A 15907-nucleotide genomic window follows, 5' to 3' on the forward strand; every position below is an offset into this window, starting at 1 on the left:
GCCCTCTTTCTGTCGATCTCCTTGCGATCACCCGTGCGAATGGCTTCGTCGCAAGAAGCAATGCCCAGCAACAATGCTGTTTGTACCCGTACGACGCGTGTACGCGTTGCGGTGCATACGCATGCGCAGTAGTAACCTGATCGCTGCCCTGCAAAAATCAGCAGCGTGCGATCAACTCAGAATTACCCCCTATACTTTCACATTCAATAGAAGTGTGCACACAAGTTTTACATAAAGAGGGCAAAGCTGCAGGGGCGTTTCTACTGTTAAGGTTCTATGCACCGTACGGTACACATACAATTCTGTAGCAGGGAAGACTCGATTGAAATGGCTACCGCCTGTGACTCCTTGCCCCATGGAGGCCCTCGGCTATAGAGCGAGTGACAGCACAGGTTTTGCAGGCTACGGGGCAATGCTGAAGGAGCGTCACAATCCCCTAGCTAAAATACACAGGGGAGATAGGGATAAGCAAGCTCTATGCACATAAAGAAACACCGGACTCAATCGCCTAGCAAGTTGACAAAATGGATGCCGCCCGCCTCCCCTCGCCTCGTGGCAGCACTCGGCTATGGAGTGAGCGATGGCATAGGTTTTGCAGGTTACAGGGTAATGCTGAAGGAGCGTCACAATCCCCTAGCTAAAATACACAGGGGAGATAGGGATAAGCGAGCTCTATGCACATAACGATAAACCGGACTCGATCGCATAGCAAACTGACAAAATGGGCGCCTCCCGTGAACCCCCGCCTCGTGGCAGAATTTGGCTATGGAGCGAGCGACGGCATAGGTTTTGCAGGCTACAGGGCAATGCTGCAGGAGCATCACAATCCCCTAGCTAAAATACACAGGGGCGATAAGGATAAGCGAGCTCTATGCACATAACGATACACCGGACTCGATCGCCTAGCAAGTTGACAAAATGACCACTGCCCGACTCCCCCCACCTCGTGGCAGCACTCGGCTATGAAGCGAGCGATGCCATAGGTTTTACAGGCTACAGGGCAATGGTGAAGGAGCATCACAATACCCTAGCTAAAATACACAGGGGCTATGAGGTCCCGTAGAGTGATCAATTCATAAATATAATGTATACAGATGCAAAACAAGGAGTTTAAGCAACAGTATGTTCTACTGAAGTCAGGGATACAGTACAGTACAGTAAGTGAGCGGCCAAGTCCCCTAGCAATTAGGGCATAATCTAAAACCAATGGCAAGGGATCACTGCTTACTGTACATTTAGACATGAGCTTGTGTATCTGTCATAAGGCGTGTTTTTCTCTGACACTATTTTTTTTTCTATTGTAATACTGTACTGTACTTTGCATTCAATAGAGATACTGTTTGCACACAGGTTTTACATGAGTCAGGGCAATGTTGCAGGAGTGTCTCATTACACTCTAAAATACACCACGACTATGGGTGGGGATACAGTAAGTGAGTCCTGTCACCATAAGCTGTCTGCTGTGTACAGCAGATTTCCGTCTGGTATAATAATTCCCCCTGGGTATAATCACTTTTACATCCACTCTCCTCTGGTGCCCTGAGGAAGCTGGATCACCCTGTTGCCAGCGAAACGCGTTGAGCCTTTACCCCACCTGGGCACCACTCCACGACACATTGGGACTCTGACACTCTCGGCACTTATTTGGACTTTGCTCCTACCACTGGGAATTTATTCCATAAGGATAAAGAACCGGATCCACATAAACAGCTAGCAATGGACTCTTCCTAAAGCTGATGCCATCAAACATCTCTTCTGTGGAAACCGGTAATTATCTGCTGCTACAGTGAATGCTACCTGGAGACTGTCCTAGCCGTATAAAATTTTACATGTCCCAGAGGAGAGTGGATGTAAAAGTGATTATACCCAGGGGGAATTATTATACTATATATTTTAAGTGTCATTCAGAATAATAACGGGATTTTACACCTGTCTTTTTAAATGGTTTAATAAATTGACATTTTATTCAGCAAACCGTCCTTATATAATTCTTACAGCCAGCGCTGGTACCTTGTGCTTTTTATTTTAATATATTCTGGGATTTGACCATCCCCATACCAGCTGCTGCTGGCTGCGCACTTACACATCTTTTTACTTTTCTAGATTTCCGTCTGGGATGCATTTGTGTGTTTGTAATAAAAAAAAAATAATTTTACTGTACATTTAGTGTATACAGTACCTCTAATACACATTTCCTGTGGAAAAGACTGTACAGTCCTGTACAGGACTGTACATGGAGCATTTTCTGTACTGATCCGTTTATTTAAAAAAATGTATTCACTCTGTACACTGAACCTTTGGTCCTCCAGCTGTTGTTGAATGAACTACACATACAATGCCAGCAGGCCTTAGTAGTTTTGCTATTTGGCCATGCTAAAACTGTTGCAGGGCATGCTGGGATGTTTAGTTCAACAACAGCTGGAGGACTGAGGGTTTCACATCCCTGATGTACAGTATTGAACAGTGTTTCTTTGGAAACTGACTTACTGTACAGTATATTTATAGACCAGCCTACTGTACACCCAACAATTTTGTTTGCCATGATACAGTAGAATACTGTATGTATAAAGTACCATATTAAAGAAGCAACTTAAGAAAAATCATAAAGCATGGCGACTGTACTTTAAGTCCTCTTATAATCTGAGATTTCAAGCCGTGCCATACTGTACATGGCAGGATAAAGTAGATACTGTACATTACTGTATGGACAGATCTTTACTGTATGCATTAAATTCCAAATGCAATTTAGAGTAACCTTGTCCAAAGTCTTTAGTCTGTTTAACTAAAGACTAGATGGTCCAAATGGTTCTTACAGTATCTTCCATCAAAATCTATGTTTCTTTGTACAGTACCTACTGTATTACTAATAAAACATTTGCACCTCACACTTCTGAGTGTTAGCAGACATTGAGATACTGTACAGTACAGTTAGGGGACTCGGACGCTCATATTTCAAAACACAGTATTTTCCACTGCCTCCCTCTACCCCCATTCTGCCCTTCCCCCCTGGAAGCCTACACAGTTCATACAGTAGACAGGGAGGTAGGTCAGGTCAGGTTACAATAAATGTGCAACACAATACTACAGTATACTGTATATGAAAATCACATAGAGAACTGAAGTCACGTTGATACTATAGATGTGTACATGGTACAGTAGCAGTGATCCCTTCTCATAAAGTACAACACAGATTCTCACAACACAGATTCTCTATCGCCGATTATCTACAGTACTGTGTTGCTCGAACAGTTAATTGTGTCAGGATACACTCATTTATATTTATTGGTATGTCTATGGGTGCGGAATCAGACACTCATGCAGATGTACCCTGATTTATGTGAAACCTGTGTGCACCCTTCCATTGAATGTATTACAATGGATTACAAAGAAAAAATAAAATTAATAAAGTGAATGTCGGGAAAAAAATATATAGATTGGCACTTTGGGAATTGAACCAGGGACTCTCAGCATGGGAGGCTGGAGAATTCATTGCTTGCCCACGTCACTGCATGGAAGATTTACAAGTTCATGTGTAAAAGTACTGCAAGCAGCGATTCCTTCCTATTGGTGTTTGTTTATGCCGTTAGGGGACTCGGACGCTCATATTGTAAAAACACTGTATTTACTGCACTGTACATACTTTAAAGTCAATGAGCTACATTATTCCTTTCACACATTAGTTGTGTCTGCATACACAATCTTTCACACATTAGTTGCGTTTGCATACACAAGTGTTTTAACATGTTCGTTTTCATCTGTATAAACTATTTCTTTTTTCAACTCTCTCCATCTGACCATTGGTCACCATCTGTGTGTACAGTATGCAGTACAGGACTGTATATTAACATTACAGTCGTCACTGACCATTTGCCAGAGCTTGTACTATAGATCAATCCACCGCTATTCGATCTAAAGTACTGGATTAGTGGAGCATTAGCCACTCAGTGGTGGAGGTGTGTATTGCATGCTGAGTATCTAGTCGTGCCTCAATGCGCCTGTCCGTGATTAAACTCAGCAACCTAAGCTATCGCCTAGGCATAACTAAACCTCCGTCTAGGCGCAGAAACAGCCAAGATAACAGAGGACCCATCTGTAGGTTTCTCATGTCACCTATTAGCAATAGGTCCATGTGTACAAGTCTACGTACTCCTCTGCATTGCGTTTCTATAATGGGTGCAATGTGTGCAGTGCACCGCACACACTGCACCCATACGTTAATACTTAACTTTCCGGAATCCAGCTTATGGTCGCAGCGAAAATCACAGCCAAAATGGCCACTGCGCAAGCACAGTAGTCAAACTGGTCTCCAGAACATTGCAGACACCATGTATCCGGAGACCTGCGCATGCTCAGTAGACTCACAATGCCGGAGACTACTGCGCCCTTACAGAGGAAGGGGCCCACCTGGTCCGCCCCCCCCCCCGCCCCCCCGGTTAAAACGCCCCTGCTTTAAATAAAGGACAAATACAACAAGCACTCACACTAGTGAAACACCCTTAAAAGTAGTTGTGTATATATTACTAAATGAGAAAAAGATATACAGTATGGATTAGACTTTTTGGATTTTTTTTTTCTATTAAGGAGAAACTTAGAAGATAAATAGGGATCACATTTTATTTTAACAGAAACACATGAGTGCCACATAGTAAGAACAATCCTTAAAACCTAATCCACATTTTCTTAAAGTTATTAAATTCAAATAGAGGGACCATTTAAAATGAAACATGTCAATCTGAAATAAATATATAAATATCAGACAAATATGTTTTTAGTGTGACAAATATTGCCCTACTACAGGTTGAGTATCCCATATCCAAATATTCCGAAATACGGAATATTCCGAAATACGGACTTTTTTGAGTGAGACCGAGATAGTGAAACCTTTGTTTTTTGATGGCTCAATGTACACAAACTTTGTTTAATACACAAAGTTATTAAAAATATTGTATTAAATGACCTTCAGGCTGTGTGTATAAGGTGTATATGAAATATAAATGAATTGTGTGAATGTAGACACACTTTGTGTAATGCACAAAGTTACAAAAAATATTGGCTAAAATGACCTTCAGGCTGTGTGTATAAGGTGTATATGTAACATAAATGCATTGTGTACTTAGATTTAGGTCCCATCACCATGATATATCATTATGGTATGCAGTTATTCCAAAATACGGAAAAATCCGATATCCAAAATACCTCTGGTCCAAAGCATTTTGGATAAGGGACACTCAACCTGTACTAGAAAAAAATATTAAAATAGTAATCAATTTTTAAAGTACCTCTAATCATTTATATTACAATGGTCCAAGATAAGCCTGAACATTCAATTCTTGTGTCTCTAGCCATGTGAATAACCTTGCAACAAAACATAGGTTATAAATTGCAAACCAAAAGGTGAAATGTCAACAAAATGAGAAAACAAGGACCTTATTAAACACTGGGACGCACCAAGGTAAGTGAGAGAGGAATATTACAGTGAAATCAATTCTGATACCACATATATCAATCATCCGGTTATCACTGTATTACATGGTGACATCATCAGGCTAGACATAGACAGCAAAGCATGTGTCTGACAATGAGAAATCTCAGCCTCCTGCTGCAAACTGCAATGTTTCCAGTCACAAGTAATTACACGTTTGATCATTTTATACATGTACAGTACATTTAATGACTGAACAGACTACAAGTGAACAAGCAACATTAATTGCTTTCACCATCTTTGTATCACTAGTATTTAATTATGTGTGATGTATAATTAATAATAATGCTGATAAGGATTGGAAATAAATGTGTCTTCATAACTGCATTCAAATCAGGGAGAACAAAATGAAATAACCTGACATCACCTGGTACATGGTAGACCTACAGTATATATATATATATAGCAGTACGGTACAGTAGTCCACTGCTCTACCTCTGTGTCGTCAAATATACTACAAAAGTTCAGTAAAATTACCCAAAAATCTAAATTAAAAGCGTCTGATGAGAAGCGTAAACTTGCCAATATGCCATTTACGACACGGAGTGGCAAGGAACGGCTGAGGCCCTGGCCTATGTTCATGGCTAGTGGTTCAGATTCACATGAGGATGGGAGCACTCATCCTCTCGCTAGAAAACTGCAGTGCCACTCCTAGATGGGCCAGGTGTTTGTGTCGGCCACTTGGGTCGCTTAGCTTAGTCACACAGCTACCTCATTGCACCTCTTTTTTTCTTTGCATCATGTGCTGTTTGGGGACTATTTTTTAAATCTGCCATCCTGTCTGACACTACAGTGCCACTCCTAGATGGGACAGGTGTTTGTGTCGGCCACTTGGGTCGCTTAGCTTAGTCACACGGCTACCTCATTGCACCTCTTTTTTTCTTTGCATCATGTGCTGTTTGGGGACTATTTTTTAAATCTGCCATCCTGCCTGACACTGCAGTGACACTCCTAGATGGGCCAGGTGTTTGTGTCGGTCACTTGGGTCGCTTAGCTTAGCCATCCAGCGACGTTGGTGCAAATTTTAGGACTTAAAATAATATTGTGAGGTGTGAGGTGTTCAGAATAGACTGGAAATGAGTGGAAATTATGGTTATTGAGGTTAATAATACTATGGGATCGAAATGACCCCCAAATTCTATGATTTAAGCTGTTTTTGAGGGTTTTTTGTAAACAAAAAAAACGAATCCGACAAAAAAATTTCAGGGAGGTTTTGCCAAAACGCGTCCAAATCCAAAACACGCACGCGGAACCGAAACTAAAACACAAAACCCGAAAAATTTCCGGTGCACATCACTAGTAATAAGTAACAGCTCCTTGTCAGAATAAAGCAATTGTACTGTTTTGTACTTAATACAAGGGGCCTAATTCTGAGTTGATCGCAGCAGCAAATTTGTTAGCAGTTGGGCAAAACCATGTGCACTGTAGGGGGGGGCAGATATAACATGTGCAGAGAGAGTTAGATTTGGGTGGGGTGTATTCAAACTGAAATCTAAATTGCAGTGTAAAAATAAAGCAGCCAATATTTACCCCGCACAGAAACTAAATAACCCACCCAAATCAAACTCTCTCTGCAAATGTTATATCTGCCCCCTATGCAGTGCACATGGTTTTGCCCAATTGCTAACAAACTTGCTGCTGCGATCAACTCAGAATTACCCCCAATATCAACAGTTGCTCGATGATTGTATTACTGGATTATGGGGGTCATTCCGAGTTGTTCACTCGCTAGCTGTTTTTAGCAGCCGTGCAAACGCTATGCCGCCTCCCACTGGGAGTGTATTTTACCTTAGCAGAAGTGCGAACGAAAGGATCGCACAGCGGCTACAAAATAATTTTGTTCAGTTTCAGAGTAGCTTCAGACCTACTCAGCGCTTGCGATCACTTTAAACTGTTCAGTTCCTGTATTGACGTCACGAACACGCCCTGCGTTCACCCAGTCACGCCTGCGTTTTTCCTGGCACGCCTGCGTTTTTCCGAACACTCCCTGAAAACGGTCAGTTGACACCCAGAAATGCTCACTTCCTGTCAATCACTCTGCTGCCAGCAGTGCGACTGAAAAGCTTTGCTAGACCTTGTGTGAAACTACATCGGCCGTTGTGAAAGTGCATACACATGCGCAGAAGTGCCAATTTTTTTCATCATCGCTGCACAGCGAACATTTTCAGCTAGCGATCAACTCGGAATGACCCCCTATATCAATAAAGAAATTGTTAATTCTACTAAGTGTTGCTGGAGTGGACTGCATTGGGTTCCGGTCTGAAGATCGACACTGTCTAGGTCGACAATGTTTAGGTCGACCACTATATGTCGACAGTCACTAAGGCAACAGGGTTAAAAGGTCGACAGTTTCTAGGTCGACATGTGCTAGGTCAACAGGTCAAAAGGTCGGCATGAGTTTTTCACTTTTTTTTCTTTTTTTTTAAACTTTTTCATTCTTAACGATCCACGTGGACTACGATTGGAACGGTAATCTGTGCCCAGCAAAGCGGTAGCGGAGCGATGCACATTGCCTGAAGCATGGTGAGCAAAGCGAGCCATGCGAGGGGACACAGTGCACTAATTGGGGTTTCCGGTCACTCTACAAAGAAAACGACACCAAAAATTCCCAAAAACCTCATGTCGACCTTTTGACCTGTTGACCTAGCACATATCGGCCTAGAAACCCTGTCGACCTTCCAACCCTGTCGACCTAGTGACTGTCGACCTATAGTGGTCGACCTAAACATTGTCGACCTAGACATTGTCGATCTAATGATCCACACCCAACTGCATTATATAACATCACCTCAAAACTAAAAAGTCAGTGCTTTCATTGGTTATCGTTATCTCTAATCACAGCCCCATTATAATGAGTACCCATTATATCAGGCATGTCCAAACTGCGGCCCTCCAGCTGTTGTGAAACTACATATCCCAGCATGCCCTGACACAGTATTGCTGTCAGAGAATGCTAAAGTTGTGTCAGGGCATGCTGGGATGTGTAGTTTCTCAACAGCTGGAGGACCGCAGTTTGGACAGGCTTGCATTATATTAATTGATGAATTAATCTATTTATAATATTGGTTATGCTATGATATATTAACGCTTTACCTTCCGAAACTGAAATCCTGCTATGAGAGGATCTGAACTCGGACTCTTGTACGTCTCTAAATGCAGATTGGGGATCTGATGCACAGCTGGATGAAACACGGATGCATGTGCCGCCACACTACATGCATGGAAACACAAAAAGAAGAAAAATACCAGCGCTTACTGTTCATGAAATATATTAAATAAATTGAATATCTAAATGGCTTGTTAAAATTAACACATTTATTTAATATATATATAGAAAAAAATCACATTAAAAAGATTAAATAAATGCCACATATCAATCTGTATTGATCAATGGTGCCACAAATAATGTTCCACAATGCTGGCTAGGATTCACTCAAAAGGGACTAATGTCACTGGAATAAACATCAATAATCGGCTGTCTTAGCATGAGTTCGATAATTTTGCAATCATGAAGCTATTACCAGTGATCCGAGTGCGGATGTTATCCACCTTATTAACAGTTGGATAAGGTTGTCCTTTACCAATGCTGGAGTAGGGCCAGATGAAGTAGGTGCTGCAGTATGGATGTCCCAATATTTGTAGAAGAGTGACCAGTAGGTGCCAGCAATGGTGGTGGATTCCAGGCAACAGGCAGAGTGGAATGGAAAGCTCAACGCGTTTTGCTGGTGTGTTTAGTACAGCTTCCTCAGAAGCATGTGAAACACGTTTGCTCCCTATTAAATCTTCACCTCCATCTGGCTCACCACCCTTTCCCTCTCTGTCCAGCCCTGTCTCCACTGCCCCCTCCTCCCGCTCATGGCAGTACTCCCCTGTACAATGTCAGTTCTTTATCAATCCTGTCAACCTCATCTCCACTCCTCTTGTGAGTGAATCAATCAACCTGCACACTGTTACTGAAACTTGTCTCTCCCCATCTGGCACCACTTCCAGCACTGATCTCTCAGTTAGCGCCTCTCTCTAAGACAAATCAGCCTGGTAAATGACATGGTGGTGGCATCTCTTCCACTGTATACACCGTTATGCCACAGTCACCTACCGCTCTCATGGTTTCTCTTCTATATTTCTAGACAATGTCCTCACTTTCACTCCTTTGACTTTCCTTCTTATCCTAGGTGACTTCAATATCCCACTTAATAATCCCATGGATGTCATTGCTTCCGGACTGCAACCCTTACGACATCTTGGACCTCACAAGTTGACCTTTACTCCTCCTACTGCAGTGGTCTTTCATTGATCGAGGCTTCTACTACTATTGCGAAATTGATGATCTCATTATGTTTCTACCCTTCTCTATTATCTCTTCTCTCCTTTGGCATTTCCTTCTAGCTTTCCCTGCCCGCCCTCCACCTCTCCCAAGGTTATGCTCTCAAAGTGCAATAATGCTGCTCTTGACTTTGCCCTGACCAAGCTGTCTCACTTTACAACTCCACTCTAACTTTCATTCTTGACTCTGCAGCCCCACCTGTTACTCTCTGGCTTCATCGGTCTACCTCCAAACTGTGGCACCCTAACCTCCCTCTTTACCTCTGAAAACGCTCTTGCACTGGAGAAAATAACGTGTTCATTCTGACTTGTTCTATTTCCAATTCATTATCACTTCATAAAACTGTGCTCTGTCTTACACTAAACAACCTTACTTTAAATATCTTATTTCTTCCGAAAATCTCCAATTCACATCACCCCTTTCCTATCTCCTTCCGATCCCCTCTCTCTCTCTCTCTCTCTCTATGGGGTATATGCAATTCCGGGCGAGTTGCGGCTTTTTTTCACCCGTTTTTAAATTCGACACAATTCGACCGTCGAATTCCGGCCGGCGGGTGCCGGAATTCGACATACTGTATTCAATAAAAAAACGATTCGACAGTCCCGCTGTCGAAAAACGGACCAATTGATGGATAAGTGCGTCCTGGATTCGACTTTTACGACGGCGCAAAAATGGTTAAAAAACACAGAAAAAAATTGCGTGGGGTCCCCCCTCCTAAGCATAACCAGCCTCGGGCTCTTTGAGCCGGTCCTGGTTGTAAAAATACGGGGGGGAAATGGACAGGGGATCCCCCGTATTTTTAGAACCAGCACCGAGCTCTGCGTCCGGTCCTGGTGCAAAAAATACGGGGGATAAAAAGCGTAGTGGTCCCCCGTATTTTTTGAACCAGCACCGGGCTCCACTAGCTGGAGAGATAATGCCACAGCCGGGGGACACTTTTATACTGGTCCCTGCTGCCGTGGTATTAAATCTCCAACTAGTCACCCCTGGCCGGGGTACCCTGGAGGAGTGGGGACCCCTTAAATCAAGGGGTCCCCCCCTCCAGCCACAAAAGGGCCAGGGGTGAAGCCTGAGGCTGTCCCCCCCATCCATGGGCTGCGGATGGGGGGCTGATAGCCTTGTGTAAAATCAAAGAATATTGTTTTTTGCTGAAGAACTACAAGTCCCAGCTAGCCTCCCCCGCAAGCTGGTACTGGAAGTACCAGCATGCGGGGGTAAAACAGGCCTGCTTGTACCTGTAGTTCTTCTGCAAAAAAACACCCAAATAAAAACAGGACACGCACACCTTGAAAGTAAAACTTTATTACATACATGCCGACACACACATACTTACCTGTGTTGACACGCCGACTCTGGCCACGTCTCCGTCTGCTGACATCTCCAAGAATCTGGGGTACCTGAAGATAAAGTTGTACTCACCTAAATCCAGTGTGTCCTGTTCTTTTTTTTGTAATCCACGTACTTGGCATTAAAACAAACCGCATTTACCCGATCCACGAACTGAAAGGAATGCTGAGACCCCCCGTGACTCCTGTCACAGAGGGTCCCTTCAGGCAATCAGGGAGCGCCACGTCGTGGCACTCTCCTGATTGCCTATGCGCGTCTGAGCTGTCAGACAGCGCATCGCACAGCCCCTCCATTATCTTCAATGTTGGGAACTTTGCGGTCAGCGGTGAGGTCACCCGCGGTCAGCGGCTGACCGCGAGTAACCTCACCGCTGACCGCAAAGTTCCCACCATTGAAGATAATGGAGGGGCTGTGCGATGCGCTGTCTGACAGCTCAGACGCGCATAGGCAATCAGGAGAGTGCCACGACGTGGCGCTCCCTGATTGCCTGAAGGGACCCTCTGTGACAGGAGTCACGGGGGGTCTCAGCATTCGGGGAAAGGGGTCCCATGTGTAAACATGGGACCCCTTTCAGTTCGTGGATCGGGTATGCGGTTTGTTTTTTTGCCCTGTACGTGGATTACAAAAAAAAGAACAGGACACCCTGGATTTAGGTGAGTATAATTTTATTTTCAGGTACCCCAGATTCTACTTGGAGACGTGGCCAGAGTCGGCGTGTCAACATAGGTAAGTATGTGTGTGTCGGCATGTATGTAATAAAGTTTTACTTTCAAGGTGTGCGTGTCCTGTTTTTATTTGGGTATTTTTTTTGCAGAAGAATTACAGGTACCAGCGGGCCCGTTTTACCCCCGCACGCTGGTACTTGTGGTTCTCCAAGTACCAGCTTGCGGGGGAGGCTTGCTGGGACTTGTAGTTCTTCTGCATAAAACAATATTCTTTGATTTTACACAAGGCTATCAGCCCCCCATCCGCAGCCCATGGATGGGGGGGACAGCCTCGGGCTTCACCCCTAGCCCTTGGGTGGCTGGAGGGGGGGATCCCTTGATTTAAGGGGTCCCCACTCCTCCAGGGTACCCCGGCCAGGGGTGACTAGTTGGAGATTTAATGCCACGGCCGCAGGGACCGGTATAAAAGTGTCCCCCGGCTGTGGCATTATCTCTCCAGCTAGTGGAGCCCGGTGCTGGTTCAAAAAATACGGAGGACCCCTACGCTTTTCGTCCCCCGTATTTTTTGCACCAGGACCGGACGCAGAGCCCGGTGCTGGTTCTAAAAATACGGGGGTTCCCCAGTCAATTTTTCCCCCGTATTTTTACAACCAGGACCGGCTCATAGAGCCCGAGGCTGGTTATGCTTAGGAGGGGGGACCCCACACATTTTTTTTTTCCAGAATTTTAACCCATTCCCACCCCTTCCCACTGAAAACCATGCTCTCTCAATTTTAGTCAGTTAAAAAAATATATATTATTTTAAAAGATATATAAATAATAGTTGTAAATCCTAATAGACAAACCAAGTACCTAATCCCTTCTAATATAAATAGATATGCTATTAGCAATAAAAAAAACACACAAAAAAAACATGTTTTAATTTTTTTTTATTAGATTCCGCCAGCAAAGTGAGGCGGAATGAAATTGACGAATTTACTGTCGAAAAGCACTGTTGTCGAATCGACATTTTTCAATTGAATATACTTTTGTCGAAAAGCCGCAATTTTTACCATTGCAGACATGTCGAATTTGTCAACTGTCAAATTTTAAAAAGTCGAATCTGAAAAGTCATTTTTTTTGTCGAAAAGTACTGTATTGCGTTGTCGAATATATTTTCTGTGTCGAAAATGCCTCGTTTTTCGACACTTGCGGCAATTCGACCGCAATTGCATATACCCCTATGGCTCTCCCTAAGCTATCCACAGCTCTTTCGCCTATATCTTACCATCCTCCCCCACCGATACTCTCCTTTACCTTCCTTCCCACCCTGTTTTCACACCCATCACTCTACCTCTCCTAATTATCCACTTTCACCTAACCACTTGACCCCATACCAATCTACCATCTGTGCTTTCTCTCTCCTGATGCTTGCTTCCATCTCACCCATCTCTTCCAATGGTCTCTCTGTCTGCATCTGTCCCTGTCTCCTTCAAACATGCCCTAATTTCACTCATACTTAATATACCTTCATATGACTCAGACTCTCTCTCCTTAACTACTGCCCTTTCTTTCTCCTTTGCAATGCCTCCAAGCTCATTCAGAGGCTCTTCTATCTCTGCCTCACTTCCAGGGGTGGATTGGGAACAAAAAGCGGCCCTGGAAAAATTTGTACTAGTGGCCCCACATGGGCAGCACCAGAGGTGTAAGGTCTAGCCATGGGCCATGGCAGCAGCACCCTCCCCCCAAGACTTTCCAGATAGTGGGCATGTCCAGCATCAAGGGGGAAGTTCAAAAGAAATAAAATTAATTATTATGAGCACATTATATGATACACCTTCAGAATTTAGGAAACTATATCCTTGTGTAGAAAGATATATTTTCTTGCTTATTACAGCAACCGTATCCCAATCACTATTCACTCAATCTTATATGATAGCCAAGCAGGCAGACAGAGCATACACTAGATCATCTGCAATCACAGGCTAAGTGGCAGTCATTTTCATATATGTAAATTATTTTGCATCTTATTCATTATGTCTATAAAAAGGACCACATGTCCTCAAACAAAACAGGCCCCACGGGTGCGTCGGCCCACCGGGAATCTTCCCTGTAAACCCTATGGCCAATCCGCCTCTGCTCACTTCTATACTTTCCTCCAACTCACTTTTTGACAAATGTCTTCATATAGACAGGATGGAGTCCAAGGGAGACTTTGGCAGTTTTGGGTCATTGGACTTAATGGTGAAATAATGTTAAATACAAAATTAGGCATGTTCTGTATTTAACAGAATTGCCCTTTTAAATCCATAGGCCAAAACTATCAAAGATATATTGGCTTTGAAAAGTGGTGCTTAATAATTTTGCCCCTAGGAAACTTCATCTTTTGTCAAACTCAGCACATGGGTAAGAATATGCTCACTTTTTGTGTGCTTCTTTTAGGCATAATGTATGCTCGTTTATCTTTTCACTCTACATAAGCTCCTGAATATACAAACTATCAGTAGCAGATTTACTGGGCACAACTACTGTGGGCATTATGTGTATAAGCAGGACAACTACTGTGGACATCATGTGTGTAAGTGGGACAACTACTGTAAGCATTGTGTGTGTAAGGGGCACAACTACTGTGTGCAATGTGTGTAAGGGGTATAACTACTGTCAGCATGATGTGTGTAATGGGCACAACTTCTGTGGACATTATGTGTTTAAGGGTCACAACTACTGTTGGCATTATGGGAGTCATTCCTAGTTGATCGCTAGCTGCCGTTGTTCGCAGCGCAGCGATCAGGCAAAAAATCGGCACTTCTGCGCATGCGTATGGTGCGCACTGCGCATGCGCGAAGTACTTTCACAAAAGCCGGTGCAGTTTCACACAAGGTCTAGCGACGCTTTTCAGTCGCACTGCTGATCGTGAGTGATTGACAGGAATGGGGCGTTTCTGGGAGGTAACTGACCGTTTTCCGGGAGTGTGCTGAAAAACGCAGGCGTGTCAGATAAAAACACAGGCGTGCCTGGGGAAACGGGGGAGTGGCTGGCCGAACGCAGGTTTGTGACGTCAAAACAGAAACTAAACAGACTGAAGTGATCGCAAGGTAGGAGTAGGTCTGCAGCTACTCAAACTGCTTGAAAATTGTTTGCTGCCGTCCTGCGATCCTTTCGTTTGCACTTCTGCTAACCTAAGTTACACTCCCAGAGGGCGGCGGCTTAGTGTTTCTACTGCTGCTAAAAGCAGCTAGTGAGCGATCAACTCAGAATGAGGGCCAATATGTGTATGGAGCACTACTACTGTGGGCATTATGTGTGTAAGGAGCACTACTACTGTGTGCATTATGTGTGTAAGGGGCACTAATACTGTGGGCATTATGTGTGTAAGGAGCACTACTACTGTGTGCATTATGGGGGTAATTCCAAGTTGATCGCAGCAGGAAAGTTTTTAGCAGTTGGGCAAAACCATGTGCACTGCAGGGGGAGCAGATATAATATTTGCAGAGAGAGTTAGATTTGGGTGGGTTATTTTATTTCTGTGCAGGGTAAATACTGGCTGCTTTATTTTTACACTGCAAATTAGATTGCAGATTGAACACACCACACCCAAATCTACCTCTCTCTGCACAGGTTAAATCTGCCCCACCTGCAGTGCACATGGTTTTGCCCAACTGCTAAAAAATTTCCTGCTGCGATCAACTTGGAATTACCCCCTATGTGTGTAAGGGGCACTAATACTGTGGGCATTATGTGTGTAAGGGGTACTAATACTGTTGGCATTATGTGTGTAAGGGTCACTACTACTGTAGGCATTATGTATAAGTGGAACTACTGTGTGGCATACTGTATATAAGGGGTTCTACTGTGTAGTGTAGCCTGATAAAGGGGCACTATTGTGTGTCGTAACATGAATAAGGGACTTTGCATAAACTGACTGACAGGGGGAGTGGATTGTTTGAGGAAGAGGGACCACAAATCAGGGCATTGCTTAGGACCCCATGAGGTCTAAATCCACCTCTGCAAACTATCATAACTACATCATCAACTTGCAATGAGATGATTGCAGCAGCTGCTAAATCACAGTCCTAAGTTTTAAAAATTTGTCCAAGGAAATACAGTATA

This window comes from Pseudophryne corroboree, chromosome 5 (assembly GCF_028390025.1).
Source record: "Pseudophryne corroboree isolate aPseCor3 chromosome 5, aPseCor3.hap2, whole genome shotgun sequence".
Classification (NCBI taxonomy): domain Eukaryota; kingdom Metazoa; phylum Chordata; class Amphibia; order Anura; family Myobatrachidae; genus Pseudophryne; species Pseudophryne corroboree.